General features: G+C 37.7%; 5 pseudogenes; all 5 read left to right on the forward strand.

Annotated features, from left to right (window-relative positions):
- The first annotated feature begins 46 nt into the window (after window positions 1-46).
- Window positions 47-170, forward strand: LOC131713381 (5S ribosomal RNA; annotated as a pseudogene).
- Window positions 171-493: 323 nt separating this feature from the next.
- Window positions 494-602, forward strand: LOC131715750 (5S ribosomal RNA; annotated as a pseudogene).
- A 100-nt stretch (window positions 603-702) lies between these two features.
- LOC131716474 (5S ribosomal RNA) lies at window positions 703-811 on the forward strand (annotated as a pseudogene).
- Window positions 812-925: 114 nt separating this feature from the next.
- Window positions 926-1034, forward strand: LOC131716428 (5S ribosomal RNA; annotated as a pseudogene).
- A 10544-nt stretch (window positions 1035-11578) lies between these two features.
- Window positions 11579-11697, forward strand: LOC131713840 (5S ribosomal RNA; annotated as a pseudogene).
- Window positions 11698-19260: the final 7563 nt, after the last annotated feature.

A 19260-nucleotide genomic window follows, 5' to 3' on the forward strand; every position in this document is an offset into this window, starting at 1 on the left:
CCCCCAGCTCACTAAACATAAAAGTCATGAAAGCAGAAATGCAATCGCCTGCGGCCACACCACCTTGAATAAGCCTGATCTCGTCTGATCTCAGAAGCTAAGCTAAGCAATGTTGGGCTTGGTTAGTACTTGGATGGGAGACCGCCTGGGAATATCAAGTGCTGCAGGCATTACATTTTTGTAATTACATTTTACAACTGAAATGTGTGGAGGACAAAAGGAAATTTTGGAGGAATCACTCCCAGCTCACTAAACATAAAAGTCATGAAAGCAGAAATGCAATCGCGTGTGGCCACACCACCTTGAATAAGTCTGATCTCAGATGCTAAGCAATGTTGAGCTTGTTTAGTACTTGGATGGGAGACCACCTGGGAATATCAAGTGCTGCAGGCATTACATTTTACAATTGAAATGTGTGGAGGACAAAAGGAAATTTTGGTGGAATCACCCACAGCTCACTAAACATAAAAGTCATGAAAGCAGAAATGCAATCGCCTGCGGCCACACCACCTTGAATAAGTCTGATCTCAGAAGCTAAGCAATGTTGGGCTTGGTTAGTACTTGGATGGGAGACCACCTGGGAATATCAAGTGCTGCAGGCATTACATTTTACAATTGAAATGTGTGGAGGACAAAAGGAAATTTTGGTGGAATCACCCACAGCTCACTAAACATAAAAGTCATGAAAGCAGAAATGCAATCGCCTGCAACCACACCACCTTGAATAAGTCTGATCTCAGAAGCTAAGCAATGTTGGGCTTGGTTAGTACTTGGATGGGAGCCCACCTGGGAATATCAAGTGCTGCAGGCATTACATTTTTGTAATTACATTTTACAATTGAAATGTGTGGAGGACAAAAGGAAATTTTGGAGGAATCACCCCCAGCTCACTAAACATAAAAGTCATGAAAGCAGAAATGCAGTCGCCTGCGGCCACACCACCTTGAATAAGTCTGATCTCAGAAGCTAAGCAATGTTGGGCTTGGTTAGTACTTGGATGGGAGACCACCTGGGAATATCAAGTGCTTCAGGCATTACATTTTACAATTGAAATGTGTGGAGGACAAAAGGAAATTTTGGAGGAATCAACCCCAGCTCACTAAAAATAAAAGTCATGAAAGCAGAAATGCAATCGCCTGCGGCCACACCACCTTGAATAAGTCTGATCTCAGAAGCTAAGCAATGTTGGGCTTGGTTAGTACAAAACGAAATCTCGGAGGAATCACCCCCAGCTCACCGAATATAAGTCATAAAAGCAGACACTGCACGAAAATAAAGGTTTACAAATTTAGTACATTTGTAAACAATTTATGAACCTTAAGTTTGCAGGGGTTTACAACGTCATAGTAAACCATTTTGTAATCTGTATGTTTACATTAAGTTTACACACACCTATGTGAGTAAACATTATGTTTACAATGTTTGCACAATGTTTGTAAATTACACACCAAAAAACCTTAGGTTTACAAAAGGTTTGCAGGTGTATAGGAAACCGCATGTAAAATTTAAGTTTGCAGAATGTTTACAAGAAACATATTGTCGCAGGTGACGCTGAACTAGTTATTCCATATAGTAAAACATTAGACTCCATTGCATGGAGGATCTCAGTAAGCTACAGTAAATGGTTCATCAAATGAAACAGATTCAGTTATGTTAAGTTTGCTATTGATGATGTGGAAAAGAACAGTAATTGGATACCAGAAAATATGAATAACAGTGAGTTTTGGCCTCCTTTAGTGTTCTGGATGGAAGGCGTACCTCGCAAAGTGACTCTGTGCGAACAGAAGGGAATGTATAGTAACAATGTATACAGATCCAGAACTTTTGTACATGGTGCAGAATTAACCCTGACACACAAATTGAAACATAATCCTCTTGTTATGTGTGCATGTAATATGTGCCAAAGCAAGTCATCAGTGACTGGGCCCAAACTTTGTCCAGCCTGTAGTCATTTAGCTAAACACTGTAGAATCTTGTTTGAATGTAATGATTCTGAAGGAATTTCTTTTTCTCATCTAAATGTAGATCCAAAGGATATTAAGAGGATTGAATGCATAAATTGTGAAGGAGATCATTTAGTGAAATAAGCACATCTAGGTAAATTGGAATTTGTAGAAGGTGTCCCAGCTAAACGTGTCCAAGTATCTTGTAGGTACGAAGTGAGGAAGATGGCGTCTCACACCTGTGATGCTAAACTTTGGATAAAGGGGCCTGTTGTCGTTTTCGTGGAACCAACCAGAGCTGAACCCGGCACAGAAGAATCCTGCTGGAAACATGGGGATATGCTGAATATGTACTAGGCGATTTCAAATATGGAATGTATTATAAAATGAAGTGTCAAAGATATTAGGAAGGATAAAGAAAGAGTATCCTTGTACCACTAGTATGTGGCTCTCTTGCTCCATGAAATAGGTCAGTCCTCTCTTGTTTGGAATTACACATGTATTCAATTAAATACTTAGTAGTCTGAGATTCCCTAAGAAAATATATATAATGAACGATTTACCACTAGTATATCTTATCTTCAGAAAGCATGACGCTTGATAAAAAGCACCATTCCGTCTAAAAGTGAACGTTAATCTACAAATGTATGCCCTAAAAACACAAGATAAGAAGAGACTCTTTATGACCAAAAGATTAACTAACAGCCAGAGGTCTTGAGAAAAAAATTCTGTCTCGGCTGGATTTTGTATGAACAAAGAGAAGGGTCAAGCCTAGTTGAATGCAGTTATACTGGCCTATATTTGGATTTAAATCTTAAGAGGGATTCACCAAAGTAATATTATAGCAACTGATAAACAGAGGTAAATTAATTGAAAGATTATCTTATAATGAAACAGGTTCAGTGCTAATTGACACTGTTTATAGTTCATAACAGTTATTTCATAAGATTAATAATATGTTTTAAGTATTTGCTATAATGAGAAAACATATTATTTAAAACTGACAAGTATTATTGCTTGTTCACGACTTTGCTTTAGTGATAAGAAGATTAAAAGCTGGAGCAGTATTCAATTGAATTAATTGAGAAAGAGGAAGATTAATTCTTCTTTCTATTGAACAATAAGACTTCTAGACATTATGATATCCATTGAATTATAGAAGTTAAAAGGTGTTGTGTTGTGTTTTTGTGTTAAGTTTGTAATAATTTACTATAATGTACCTTGTTATTAATCCACTATACTATTGTCTAATGATGGTAGATGGAATCCTTATAATGTGGTTATTTGAAACTGCTGCAGTGAAAAGGGCCTCATATGGGCTGTAGAGAAAGGAGGGGGTCATCTTACATTCCACTTCAGCAAAATTGCAAATCTCATAGACTTGTAGTGTTAAGGTTTATGGAGTTAGTGGTTTAGTACTGATAAGTAAATGTCTTGAAATAATATGCACAAATCATGGCTTAATGGACAGGTCATATATCTAATAAAGTGTTTGCACAGACTCTGACCTTGGAAAAAAACAAGAGACTGTGGAAACTGCTAGCAGTAACATATTCTCAGAGTCAGGTATCGGTCAGAGCCAGGTCAGTGCATCTCTTAAGGGATAAATAATTGTAATGAAAACTATTACCACTTAAACCTAGTGAAACTACATGACTTGAATATTGTATGAGACAAACTTTTGTCAAATACTCTGTTAGACAATGGTATATGGAATCAAAACTGACTCATTAACAAAATGATGAAACAATATGAAGATAAAAGAAACACATACCTTTAATTTAGCATAATATAATCACTTAGAAGATGATGTCACATATTAAGAACATCTCTCATATATAACACATATAAAATTAGTGTTTTGCATGCAGTAGTGTTTTTATATTATATTATAAACCAAGATCCTGGGAACCTTGGTTCACTTAACTTTTCAGATAAAGGAGGGGCTTGGAGGAAAGCAAAGAAATGAGATCATAAGAGTTGAAACAAATGTGAGGTTTTGAATTTATTGAGTACATGACCCCTATTAATTCTGAAAAGTTAGTCCGGATCTTTTGAAAACTATTATTTGTAAAATGGATAAGAACTGTCCCACCTGATTAATGATTGGATTTAATTGAGGCGTCCCATGTATTCCAATGAGACGAAAAACCTATAAAACTCCAGAGTAATTTCAATGGAGTACCACACTCATCCCAGACAGGGCAAGGTGGTCCATCTTCTGCAAACCAAAAACACAATTGAACTGATTTAACTCAGTTTAATTTGCCTGGTGAAGACAGTCATATCCTTTTACGATCTATATTAAAGGGTAAGCATTAATCAATTATTATTTTATCTCACATGTATTGCATGTATTGCTATAAGGGACTCACGCTATGTTTAGAAGATAGGAGAACATTTGTTGAATGTGCTGAAAAGAGGCTACTGGGTGTATTTAGTGTCGTGGTCGTTGCCAGGCCTGCCGGCTGCACTAATACATAAAGATGTATTAAAGTGTTAACGTTAATATCTGTTAAGACACTGGACTGCCCAGAACGTCTGTCAGCTGGGGATATGAAGCAGCCTGTAGCTACTCAATCCAATATTTAACTGTTAATAAACCGAAGGAGTACTGATCATACTCTGATTCGTAAAAACACTTTAGATACATGAGTCTGTCAATTTCTTGGGTACTATATTGGTCATCCGAATATACTGCGGGTCCAGAGCACGAACTATATCCCACTAGGAGTAATAACATCTCTGTCCTCCTAACGTCTCCCCTGAGATAAGAGTGTGTGCTGAGCAAATAAAAAGAGTACGTAAAGAAATCTGAACACGTGGATTTTGTGACAATATGTTGAGTAAAACTGGTTTGTACCTAGTATACACTACAATTGTAAACCATTTTAAACCTTAGGTTAAAAAAGGTATATTTATATGGTTTACTCACAATCTTTCTGGTATAAAATAGTATTGAATAGATAATGCAGTGGCCATATAGTTTATATTGCTAGCTGATTCCCCCAGTCCTTTTAATTGTGTTTTGTAACTTTAGGAGAAAGCTTCAGTGTAATATTTTTTTTTAAATTGTCAGAGCTTTCCTATGTTTTCAGTGCCCCACATTCTCTGAAAACAAATATATAAAACTGATGACATAGTGAAATCCTACTATCAATACCATTTTTGTGGGTTGGCAGTTTGCAGTATTTCATTGTGATTTTTTTTTTTTTATCACTATACCATAAAAAAGTGTTAAGCAACATTACATGTGTTTGCCCATGGTATGCTCAGCAAAATCAACTGCTCATGGAAGGCATGACCAGTCCATCATGCTGAACGCTCTGGGCAAACACATGCAATGTTTTATGTCCCGGGCTCACTCCTTCTCATCTTTTGTCACTCATTGATGGTATCAGCTGTCCATAAGCATCAGGACAATGCCGTGTTTCACCACCTTCTGGTGTCTCCTCATCACCTACCTTGGACTGCTTAACTTTTCTTTCATTACCCTAACTAAATTGTACTTGGCTGTTGTTTCCTAGTGATTCAATTTGAGTTAAGTTTTCACCATCCAAGCTGAGGGCAATTCGGCCCATCTTCCTCCTTGTTTTATCCCCTGCTGTGTTGGCACTGAACTCTGCCGGGAAAAAAAACAAAAAAACATGAAGGTCTGCTGTGCTGTAAGTAGTTCATCTTGGGTTGTCTGTCGGGACTGTACCATAAAATAACATTTGCTTACTAACGTGTGTGTACATTAGTTTGTGTTACATGGTGGATTGAGGCTGTAGTCTTGTCGGGAGCGTCACATGTACATAGCCAGAGTTGTGAGTTTCTTAATTTAGTTTTTGAGCAGGGGTAGAAAAAAGCTGACATCTGAGTGAGGGTTTAAATCAAGGGCAGCATTAATTATCTATCTATCTATCTGTCTATCTATCTATCTATATGCGCCTAGGGTACAGAGAGGTTAGAAAACTATTTGCTTTAAGTCTGCAAAAAGAACAATACTATTTATATGTTAAAGTAATGTTTATGTAGAATATAAACATCAAATCTGGGTAACAAACAACATCAACTTAATTCTGATAAGCTCTTTAACTCAAGTACAGATAATAAAAAAAAAAACATTTATTTTATTATGATTAATGATTTGAAAAATTAACTTTTACTTAAATCAGGAAATCACTTGAGAGAAAAATGTATATTTCAAGAACCTTGGCCAAGATGGCAGAAATATAAAATTACAATCACAGTGTTAAATAATAAATTGTACCAACAATAATAATACATGGACCTTTGAATATTTAAAAGAGCATGTCGGAAATAAAAATCAATAATATGTTTAAATTAGAATCAAGTGTAACTTCCATGATTTACAATAAATATACAAACTATTACAGAAAACCACACTTACACCTCTTAGGCTTACAGTGGTTGTAATAAACTATAGAAGTAAATGAAAAAAAATGAAAGAATGACCTTTCCTGGTATGACCAAAAGCATCATTTTCAGTGATGCCCTACAATGCTGAACCACACTATGAAATAAGTTCATGAGTATTACCAAATAAGATCACCATTTTACGATAGTCGATTAAAATGTAGAAACATGTTGATGGTAAAAATAACTTACCGAATACTGAGGTACTAATGTACTTTTTCATGAATGTCCACAAAAAAGTACAATGTAAGAAATATCAAGATTATTTCTCATATTAATAAAAATAATAAACATAACCTCAGAGACAGGAGATGGCAGGTGCAAGCACCAGTGTGTGTATTTATTAATAAGCCAAATAAACAAACAAACAATTTAAACAAAACAACTCGAACACTCACAAAAAAAACATAACTCACCACACACAAACTGGAGACCCGCACTCGCCAGGACTACTGTCCTAAATGGAGCCTCCAGACTCCTATCTCAATTAGAGATAGAGACAAACATTATTTTTTTCTTAGAACAACAATTACATGCAACACATTTTTAGCATTTTGATAAGACAGCAGAATGAACAAACCAGTGCAACAGACACTTTGATTGGCATTAAAGAGAAAATGAACGAACCAGGGACATAGTGCGACAGACCGCTCAGAGACGTGCGTCAACACTTGCCTATGATTCATAGAATAAGGAGGAAATGAACGAACCACAGACATAGTGCGACAGATCGCTCAGAGACGTGTGTCAACACTTGCCTATGATTCAGAGAATAAGAGGAAATGAACGAACCACGGACATAGTGCGACAGACCGCTCAGAGACGTGCGTCAACACTTGCCTATGATTCATAGAATAAGGAGGAAATGAATGAACCACAGACATAGTGCGACAGACCGCTCAGAGACGTGCGTCAACACTTGCCTATGATTCAGAGAATAAGAGGAAATGAACGAACCACGGACACAGTGCGACAGATCGCTCAGAGACGTGCGTCAACACTTGCCTATGATTCAGAGAATGAGAGGAAATGAACGAACCACGGACACAGTGCGACAGACCGCTCAGAGATGTGCGTCAACACTTGCCTATGATTCATAGAATAAGGAGGAAATGAACGAACCACAGACATAGTGCGACAGACCGCTCAGAGACGTGCGTCAACACTTATCTATGATTCAGAGGATAAGAGGAAATGAAAGGTAAGACATTAAATGTCAATCCAAGGATACCTCCTGGTTCAGCAAACACAGTCAGCAAATCTTTAAAAAATTGTAACCATGTATCGATTGCCACATCAGAAATAAAAAAATGTGTCTGCAACACCATCAAAAAAAGACATAACCATCTAACAAACCTCAGCACTTTTTCATGAACTGTTGCTGAGCTTGCGTATAGTTGTTCTGCTACATAATCTAAATTCTGAGAAATTCCTGCTTCTATATTTACAGCCATCTCTTTTTCCGCAGTTGCTTCCCACTGTTCTTCATTTTCACTGTCAGAGTGGTTCTCAATATTAAATTCAGATACAGGAAAGAATGACAAAACATTTTCATCAAATACATTTTTGGGCACATCTTGGTTACCGTCCACTTTCCAGGTTTCTTTCATTTGGCAATATATTCTTCTCCAGTTGATGATCAGTTCCTTTTGTACAACAATGCTCGTGGTATTGCTCATAATGTACAGAATTATAGCTGACTTTACAAATTTCACATATCACTCTCTTCTCATCTGGCTCGCTTTTCTTTCTTCAGGAAATCTATAAAATAAAAAAGAGCGAAACTTTGATGAATCACTTCCCTTTTAAGAAAAAATCTTAACAAGAAATGTTCTGAAAATATTTCATAAAAACTTCTGGTCAAGTTTCTGAGTACATGTAGTGTGTGTGCTGCGTGTTGTGAAGGGTTTTAAAAAGGGTATTGTGCAGGACCCGCTTTACCATTATTTTAAAATGATTAATCCGATTAATCTACAGATTAATTAGCTGATGCCCATAAATTAACCAATCAAACATTTTAATCGAGTGACAGCCCTAATTTAAAACTCTTACGGCCCTAATTATTACATTTACTATAGTAGATCGAGGTTCACTGTATTGCGGCACTGTGCCTTTAAGAAATGAATAATCTGAACGGAAGCAGGTGACATCACAAATAAAATGAAGTAGAACAAAGCAGCAAAAAGTATGTACATGCAGCAGCCTACAAAAATAAAAAAGAAAGTGGTCCAGTGGTTAAAGAAAAGGGCTTGTAACCAGGAGGTCCCCGGTTCAAATCCCACCTCTGTCACTGACTCATTGTGTGACCCTGAGCAAGTCACTTAACCTCCTTGTGCTCCGTCTTTCGGGTGAGATGTATTTGTAAGTGACTCTGCAGCTGATGCATTGTTCATACACCCTATTCTCTGTAAGTCGCCTTGGATAAAGGTGTCTGCTAAATAAAAAATACATCTAAAAATGCAACAGCTTTATCATCACTGACAGAGACACTCCTCCACAGAAGCAGGAAAGAGTATGTTTGGATGTAAAGAAATCATACGCATTACTTTATTAAAAAACTTAACTTGAACTGTGGCAAAAACTCATTTGCAAAGAAAAGTGTGCAACAGAAACCACATATAATAGTAATAATTCATATAATAATATTGTTCTACTGTAAATTAATGTTTTGTGTGCGCTTGTTTGATGTATGGGGTCAGTGGAGCGCTTTGAGGCACTGACCGGCTTTTTTTGTTGTTGCAAATATCAGAATGGTGTTTTTTTTTTTTTTTTTACTTTGCTTAAAAAGCGATAGCTTTAAAACAACTTACAAGCTGTCTATAAAATTGGATCACGTGAAAGGCTTGCGATGCTAGTTATCGCTGGAAAGCTATTTGGTTGGGTGATATCAAACCACTTTTTTGTAGTGACCAAGCGATAGTTGCTCTTTGTTTTGTTTCTGGTGTAGGACGCTCAGAGCACTGCACCGTATAAAACACACAAACAAATAAATCAATCATACAGGTCAAACAGCTCATTTCCACATGAAGTTCAGTTTGAATTTCAAAACAAGGCAGAACTTATGACACTGCACTTAGCAAGAATAAAGCAGTATCATAAACATTTCTAATTGTGAAACTATTTCATCATGTGCACTATGATCAACTACAAACTCAGTCATAAGTAATACAAGGCATTACCACTATAGGACGATAGGATGCAGTAATTAATTGCCAACGGTCCTCATATATTTTAAGAATAATAGGGGCTGTAAAAGGAGTCAAGTCAAGTCGAAAATAGTATATTTGCTAATGTTAAAACAAACACTCTTTAAGTGCTATATATTGTATTGTATTGTAGCTAGAACGGATTGGACAAAAGTGTGGTTCCTCAGAATAAAAAAGTAATATTGGTTGAGGTGGTTGTATATGAGCAACACTGCAAAACATCTATTATATATATATATATATATATATATATATGCATATATATGAAGTAATTAATTAATTAATTAATTAATTAATTAATTAGTATCATCATTATATATATATATATATATATATATATATATATATATATATATATATATATATATATATATATATATATATATTGTATTTTATTTTTTAGAAATGCCAGACTCGAATACAGGGGGTCCCTCATTCATCAGCATCGGAGGAGGAGAAAAAAGAAGATAAGTGCCTTTAAAGTGCTCCCTGTGGAAGTCACTGTGATGAGCACAGAAGAATCTGAGGAGGAAGATAATCCCTTTAATGAAGGAGAAAAATATCTGTGAAGGTAATTTGACCACGAAAATGGGAGTCACAAAAATTTAAAGAGGGGAAAAAAGCATGTGATGCTGCATTTGGCATTCTGAAAAAAAGGGAAATCCAAACTTCCTTGCAAAAGAGGAACATTTTCAAATTACAAAAGACCAGATTTGCCTGCTGAGTTTTCATGGTTGATTAAAGATTAACATGGGTGAAATTTAAAGGACACAATTTAAAGTTATAACAAATTTGGGAAGAGATATCTTACATGGTTTTGACTCCCATTTTGTGAATTGTGTTTTTCTTTTATTATTATTATTATTATTATTATTATTATTATTATTATTATTATTATTATTATTATTATTATTATTTATGTGGTTCCTTATCACATTATTCCTAAGATCAAGATCCTGAGAAGAATGATCTTGTGATCTCGACATAACAAAGACATTTTCAATGTCCTCAATGAGCCACTGTAAATAAATAAATAAATAAATAAATAAATAAATAAATAAAAGGCCTACTGGAAAACTAAATATGTTTTATGCTGTTATCTATGCTTGCATATTTAATAATAAAAACAAATGCTTAAAAAAAACTTGTTTGGTATTAATTTAAAAGTTGCCTAACTGTTTTAGCTAACTTTACAAAAGGTATTGTATTCTTATATGCTTATTTTCTTTTTTTACAAACTAGTGTAAATACTTCAGGTTTAATGATACTCCATTAAATAAAGAACATTAGCAAGACCTTTCATTGTAACTTTAAACAGATTAAATCAAACGTCTTGCAAGTCGAGTAACTTTGTTATGTAGAATACAAAAACGGGGGGTTAAAATTTGGCAAATTTAATGGCTATGTGCACAGCTGTTTACAGAGGTAATGCAAAAAAACAGGTTAAAATGGTCTGTGTAAACCATTCACAAAGACAGGTTTACAACATTTTAAACTTAATGTCCAAAAGGGCATACTGTGGAAATAAGTTTGTATCACTTTGTAAACCTGATGAAAAAATACTGTTTACCATTCAATTTATGCAAACCATTCTAAACTATACATTTGCAAAGGTTTACATAGTTTGTAAACCATTATTTTACTAATGTGCAAACCTGAGGTCCAAATGGACTAAAAGACCTCCATTAGGTTCTTGGTCTAGTAAACCATTTGTAAAAATAAAGTTTACAATAGGTTTGCAACATGTGTGCATACTTTGCAAACTAAGTTTGTATATTTTACAATAGGTTTACATAGTTTGTAAACCATTATTTTACTAATGTGCAAACCTGAGGTCCAAATGGACTATAAGTCCTCCAAAGTTCTTGGTCTTGTAAACCAGTTGTAAAAATAAAGTTTACAATAGGTTTGCAACATGTGAAAACTTTGCAAACTTTGTTTGTTTAGTTTTACAATAGATTTACACCATTTGTAAACCATATTTTTCGTGCATTGAGAACTGCAATCGCCTGCGGCCACACCAATTTGAATAAGCCTGATCTCGTCTGATCTCAGAAGCTAAGCAATGTTGGGCTTGGTTAGTACATGGATGGGAGACCACCTGGGAATATCAAGTGCTGCAAGCATTACACTTTTGTAATTACATTTTACCATTGAAATGTGTGAACGGGACAAAAAAAGGAAATCTCGGCGGAATCACCCCCAGCTTACCTAACATAAAAGTCATAAACACAGAACAGCAACCGCCTGTGGCCACACCACCTTGAATAAGCCTGGTGGATTGTGGGATTGGTCATGTGATCTGAGGTGAAACCTACACTGTGCTAGTGGAGGAATCTCTGTTTGGGGATTTTATTTGTAGCTTTTTCTACTTTCATTTTCATCTTTTTTCTTAGAAATGGAGGCTGCTGATTACCAAGCACTATCGACAGATATTGCAAGGGAGCCGGGGGTCCGGTTGGAAGCTGCATCAACAAGTAAGTAGGGGGTAGAGCAGTTACAAGCTGCTGGGGACTGTGCAACAGAAGGGCTGTGCATAACTTGCCCTTTAGGGTAAACTATGCTAACTGTGGCTGAGGGAATTGGAAACAACAAAAGAGAGAAGGAGGACTGGGTTGAGACAGGGGGGAAAAATGTTTAGAAGAGCGAAGGTGAAAGTGAAACCTAACCTTGATAAGATAACATTGTCACGAATCCTGAGGGTTCACATTTCTTACATACTCTTTTTGTTTGCTCAGCACAGACTCTTATCTCAGGGGAGACGTTAGGAGGACAGAGATATTGTTACTCCTAGTGGGTTATTGTTCATGCACTGGACCCGCAATATATCCAGATGACTAATTTAGTACTCAAGAAATTCACAGACTTATGTATTTAAAGTTTTTTTTTACGAATCAGAGTATGATCAGTACTCATTTGGTTTATTAACGGTTAAATATTGGATTTAGTAGCTACAGGCTACTTCATATCCCCAGCTGACAGATGCTCTGGGCAGTCCAGTGTCTTAACAGATATCAACGTTAACACTTTAATACATTTATATGTATTTGCAAGGGCTGCGGGCAGGCCAAGAACACATCACCCAAAGCACCCAATGGTATCTTTCAGCACATTCAACAGAATACTCTCTTAATTCTAGAACATATTGTGAATCCTTTATAGCAATGCATGCGATACATGTGAGATAAAATAATAATTGATTAATGCTTACCCTTAAATATAAATCGTAAAAGAATATAACTGTCTTCACCAGGCAAATTGAGTTCAATCAGCTCAACTGTGTAGGTCTGCACATAATGGACCACATTACCCTGTCAGGTATGAGTGTGGTACTCCATTGTAATTACTTAGGAGTTTTATAGGTTTTTCATCTCATTGGGATACATGGGACGCCTCAATTAAATCCAATCATTAATCTGTTGAGACAGCTCGTATCCCTTTTACAAATGATAGTTTTCAAAAGATCCGGACCAACTTTTCAGAATTAATTGGAGTCATGTACCAATAAATTCAAGACTTCATATTTGTCCAACTCCAAACCTATGATCTCATTCCTTGTTTTTCCTCCGAACCCCTCCTTTATCTGAAAAGTCAACTGAACCAAGGTTCCCCTGATCCTGGTCTATAATATAATATAAAAACACTACTGTTATATGTGCATGCAAAACACTATTTTTATATGTGTTATATATGAGAGATGTTTTTAATATGTGACATCATCTCTAATTGATTATATTTTGCTAAATTAAAGGTATGTGTTTCTTTTAACCTCATATTGTGTTTCATCATGTTTTTAATGAGTCAGTTTTGATACTATATACCATTGTCTAACAGAGTATTTGACAAAAAGTTTGTTTCATACAATATTCAAGTCAATTAGTTTCACTAAGTTTAAGTGGTAATAATTTTCATTACAATTATTTATCCCTTAAAAGATGCACTAACCAGGCTCTGACCTGTACCTGACTGAGAATATGCTATTGCAAGCAATTTCAACAGTCTCTTGTTTTTTCAAGGCCAAAGTCTGTGCAAACAGTTTTTTTAGATATATGACCTATCAATGTCTGTTAAGCCATAATTTTTGCATATTATTTCAAGATATATTCTTATCTGTGCTAAACCACTAATTCCATAAACCTTAAATTCCAAATCTATAAGACTTGCAGCTTTGCTGGAGTGGAATGTAAGAAGACCCCTCCTTTCTCTAAAGCCCATACATCTTGATAAGGAGAGAGGCCCCTTTTCCTCAATGCTAGGCAGCAGTTTTAAAGAACCACATTATAATGACTCCCTCTACCATCATTAGACAATAGTATAGTGCAATAATAACAAGGTACATTATAGTATATCATTACAAACTAACACAAGAACATAGCATAATACCTTTTATATTCTGTAATGCAATGGATATCATAATGTATAAAGGTCTTTTTGTTCAATAGAAGGAGAAAGAAACTGTACCACTTTCCCAATTAATTAAATCGAATACTGCTCTGGCTTTTAATCTTTTTATCACTACAGTAAAGTCATGAACAAGCAATACCACTCGTCAGTTTAAATAATATGCTTTCTCATTATACCAAATACTTAAAACATATGCTTAATCCTATGAAATCAAATAGGTATTTTTAGTTTCAGATATCATTCTGTCTAGAAAAGGTTAATCATTTATTTTATTAATTTGCAATACCTTTGTGTCTAATTTCTATTTTTTGACCATTATAAACTATAAACAGTGTCAATTAGCACTGAACCTTTTTTAACTATAAATATGGCATTATAAGATAAACTTTGAATTAATTTACTTCAGTTTAACAATTGCTCCTAGAATTTATAATATCACTTTATTTTGGTGATTCCTTCTAAGATTTAAATCCAAATACAGTCCAGTATAAATGCATTCAACTTGTATATATTTTATAATGACCGAACTAGGCTTGACCCTGTCCTTTGTTCATACAAAATCCAGCCGAAACAGGTTTTTTCTTAAGACCTTGGCTGCTAAGTTTTAATGTTGATTTATATGTTGCAAAGAATCCCTTTCTTATCTTGTTTTTGGAAACATCAATTTATAGGTGTGTAACAGGGCGAGCAGCCCTGTACAGTATTTGTTTGTTTTATTTCCTGGCTCTGGTCTGACGCCACCCACTCCGGCCGTCTTTGTGACACGTGGTGTCCTGCGTGGGATCTACAGCGCCTCCAGGACTCAGGCCAGAGCGGGAACTGCAGTTTTATTGAAAAACAAAAGGAAAAGAAATGTGGAGAAGAGGCTGGAGAGGAGCACAGGAGGGCAAAGGGAGAAAGGTGGAAGCAGGGCTGTGGTGTTTCGACTGTGGCCAAACTAGCCACACCACCATACCCTGCTCCGTCCACAGGACCCTTCAGGCAATGGCCCAAAGACTGGGATGGGGGAGTGGTGCCATGGCTGTGGGGCATATCGGCACACGTTGTCCCTATTCCCCATGCAGAATGAAGAAGAGGAGCCCTTGCTGCCACGTCCTATGCCTGAATGGGAGGAGCCTGAGCGTACACAGCCCAAGTGGGAGGAGTCAGAGCGTCCACAGCCCAAGCGGGAGGAGCCTGAGTGTCCACAGCCCAAGCGGGAGGAGCCAGAGCGTCCACAGCCCAAGCGGGAGGAGCCCGAACGACCTACGCCTGAGTGGGAGGAGCCCGAACGTCCTACGCCCAAGAGGGAGGAGTCGGTGCGTCCACAGCCCAAAGAGGGGGGAGTCGGTGCATCCATAGCTCAAGAGGGGGAAGTCGGTGCTTCCACAGCCCTAGGACCCAAGCTGCCAGCAGAGAGAGAATGCCTGCTGGTTCCACCTCCACCAGCAGAAGAACAATGCCTGCTGTCCCCATCTCCACCAGCAGAGGAAGAATGCCTGCTGTCCCCGCGTCCACCAGCAGAGGAAAAATGCCTGCTGTCTCCATGTCCACCAGCAGAGGAACAATGCCTGCTGTCCCCGTGTCCACCAGCAGAGGAAGCATGCCTGTTGGTTCACCTGCCGCTGCCGTCTCAAGAGCCAGAAGGGGAGGAGTTACAGGCTCAACCTCCTGAATTTTTCTGGGGGGAGAAGGGCAGGATGCTGGTGTCCCCCAGCAGCCTCTATTTATGCTGCTGAAGGGAGCACGGCACACACCAGCCCAGCCGCCACAGCAGAGGGAGCCAGTACCGCCACAGCCTGCTTGCCCCTCCCACCTCCATCAGCAGAGGGTGAATACCTGCTGGTTCCGACACCACCAGGAGCAGAGGAGCAGGAGCTGCCTCTGCCTCCACCACTGCCAGGAGGAGAGCAGCAGGAGCTGCCTCTGCCTCCGCCACTGCCAGGAGCAGAACAGCAGGAGCTGTCTCTGTTTCCCCAACCTCCACCACAGGGATTACGGTGGCCGGAGCCCCAGAAAGGGGAGTTACCGGCTACAAAGACAGGGGGAGAGGTCAGGAGACCACTTTCCCCAGCAGAAGTTTGTTGCAGGAGTTCTTGTGGCCGGAGCCCCACAGGAGGGAGCTACCGGCTACGAAGAAAGGGGGAGAGGTCAGGAGACCAGCATCCCCCGCAGGAATTTCACTGCAGGAGTGGACCAGCATGCTGTCAGCCATGCCACTACCGGCAGGGGTGCTGACAGCATTGCCAGCCATAGGGCCCACTGAAGCCTCACTTCCCAGCCCGAGACTTTGTCCTGGACTGCTGGGTTTTTAAGGGGGGAGGTGGCCGTTGAGGCCATGTGTGCTACGCACAAGGGGGGGTATATGTGGCAATGTGCCCCGCCCCTGTGTGCATTTGTGTGTTATATGTTGTATGTTGCGTGTGTTAATGTTGGTGTATTGTAGTTGGTACACGGGATATAAATGGGTGTGTGCAGCACGAGTATTTAAAATGTAGATTTGTATTTAGGCACGAGGATGGCACAAATCACATCACGTTCATTTAAAGTATTAGTATATGAACACGGGAAAGTGCACTTTAATTAATTCACGTGCATTTGTACCGAGATTCCAATTGAATGATTGACTAGCAATCGATTCTCGGTACAACTGCATAAAAGCTGCATGTTTTCACTCACTCGGGGTTGGGAGTTCGGTGAGTGGAGAACGAGTGTGGAGAAGGAGAAACTAAATAGTAAAACGAAGGAAAAAGTAAATGATTGTTTATTTTCACTCACCGTGTTTGTTCGTTTGTCTTTTTGTTTTGGCAACGAGTGCCGTGTCCTGTGTGTTTTTGTCTTACAATCTTTTTATTTTCTGTTCTGTTTATTTATTAAATGCTGAGCGAAAGCATTCACTCAGCTCAACCAAACTCCACCTCTCTCTTGTTGTTTTATTACCTGGCTCTGGTCTGACGCCACCCTCTCCGGCCGTCTATGTGGCAAGGTGTGATTAACATCCACTTTTTTAGCCGGAATTGTGCATTTTTATCAAGCTTCACGCTTTCTGAAGATAAGATATACAAACAGTAAATCGTTTATTATATATTTTCTTAGAAATTCCCAGATTACCAAATACTTAATTAATTTCCTGTCAAAACAACGAGTGGACTGACCTATTTCATGGTGCAAGGGAGACGTCTACTGACAATACAAGGTTACTCTATCTTTATCCTTCCTTCAAAAAACCTCTAACCCATTATTTTTTATATCAAAGTACATTCCATATTTGAAATCATCCAGCACATGTCCAGCATATCTGCCCGTTCCCAGCAGAATTCAACTTCTGTACCAGGTTCAGCTCTAGTTGGTTCCATAACAAGTCCCTTGATCCAAAGTTTCTCCATCGCAGGTGTGGATTTCCATGGTCTGACTTCATTCCTATAAGATACTTGGACACGTTTAGCTGTACATATTATTTCTATATATTTCCTTTTGTTCACACAGGGTCATTTTGCAAGGTATGCCTTCCATCCAGAATACTAAAGGAGGTCAAAACTCACTTTTATTCATATTTTCAGGCACTCAGTTGTTGCCTTGCCCTACATGATCAGTTGGCAGACTTAACATAACTGAATCTGAATCAGTTGATGAACCGTGCACTGTAGCTTACTGAGATCCTCCATGCAAAGAGGTCCAATGTTTTACTACACAGAATAACTAGTTCAGCGTCACCTGCGACAACATCCAGGTGTGTGAGGAAAAAGAAAGACATTGGGACATTGGTTTGCAAAACAACGGTTGCAAAAATGATTAAAACAAAAGGGTTTGATGTTCTGCAGGAAAAGGAAGCATAATGGTCAGGTTTTTGAAAGAATTGTTTCTTCTTTTTGCAGGAATGGTCTCAATATTATCACTTAATGTAAATGGGTTAAGGAATTTTGCTAAACTTGAAAAAATTTTAATTAATGTAAATAAGAATGATATTGTCTGCCTGCAGGAAACTTTCTGGGATGATGTTTTTATTCATGATTTCAAGCATTTATGGAATGGGGACATCTATACTAGTAATTATTCCAACCATAGGAGAGGGGTGGCTGTATTAGTTAGTAATAATTTTAAGGAAAGCGTTTCTTTGTTAGAGAAGGATACCGAAGGGAGATTTATAAAAATCCAAATTAATTTTAAAAATAATTGTTTTGAATTGGTTAATTGTTATGCTCCTAATGACAAAAGGAGCGTTTTGATTTTTTTACTGGCCTAGAGAGACACCTAGGAGCAGACAATGTCATTATGGTGGGAGACTTCAATGTAGCTATGAGCACTATTGACATCGCATCAGGAATGGTTTTCAAAGGTGATTATTCCAGAAATTTGTTGGCAAGGCATTTGGAGAATTATAATTATATTGATTTCTGGAGATGCCGAAATTCTTTAAAGAGGGATTTCTCCAGGAGACAGTTTGTACAAAAGGAATTAAACCAAAGCAGAATAGATTTTGGAATATGTCATGTTAACTTTCTTAGCTACCTGGGGAAGATTGGTTATAAATTCACCTCTTTCAGCGATCATGCTGCTTTCTCTTTTCAAGTCCTGTTTAATAAGTTGCATAAAGGACCAGGGTTGTGGTGTCTTAATAATCCATTTTTGAAAGAAGATTTGTTTAGTAAGGGAATTGAAATATTAATTAGGGATAGTATGAAGTGTCCATTGTTTCAAAATGAAAAACGAATATGGTGGGATAATTTAAAATACAATATAAAGAAATACTGCATTCAATATGGGATAAATAGAAATAAAATTAAAATTAAGAATGAGCAGGAGGTTCAGGTAGAACTTAAACGTGAATATGAGAAGGCAGCAGAACTGATGGATATGAATTATAACAGAATTGAGGAATTGCAAGACAAAATTAAAGGAATTGAAAACGAGCGCTGTGAGGGGGCAATACTAAGATCCAAAGCCAGACATGTGGTGGAGGGAGAGAAAAGCACTACATTCTTTTTTGGGCTTGAAAAACAAAGACAACAGGATTCCTATATAGAAGAACTGACTAAAAGTAATGGGGAAGTAACTAAAGAACAGGGTGAAATCTTAAAAGAAGTTTGTAATTTTTACACAGGGCTTTTTAAAAAACAAGGTACAATTTTGGAGGAGAGGGAGAAAATACTTTCTTTTATAGCAACTAAAGTGAGTGAGGAAGACAGGGAGAGTTGTGAGAAGGAGATTAGGTTGGAGGAACTGGAAGACGCCTTGCAGGATATGACAACTAATAAAAGTCCTGGTTCAGATGGGTTAACCCTGGAATTTTATCTTAAATTTAAAAA

The sequence above is a fragment of the Acipenser ruthenus genome, chromosome 44 (assembly GCF_902713425.1).
Source record: "Acipenser ruthenus chromosome 44, fAciRut3.2 maternal haplotype, whole genome shotgun sequence".
Taxonomy (NCBI): domain Eukaryota; kingdom Metazoa; phylum Chordata; class Actinopteri; order Acipenseriformes; family Acipenseridae; genus Acipenser; species Acipenser ruthenus.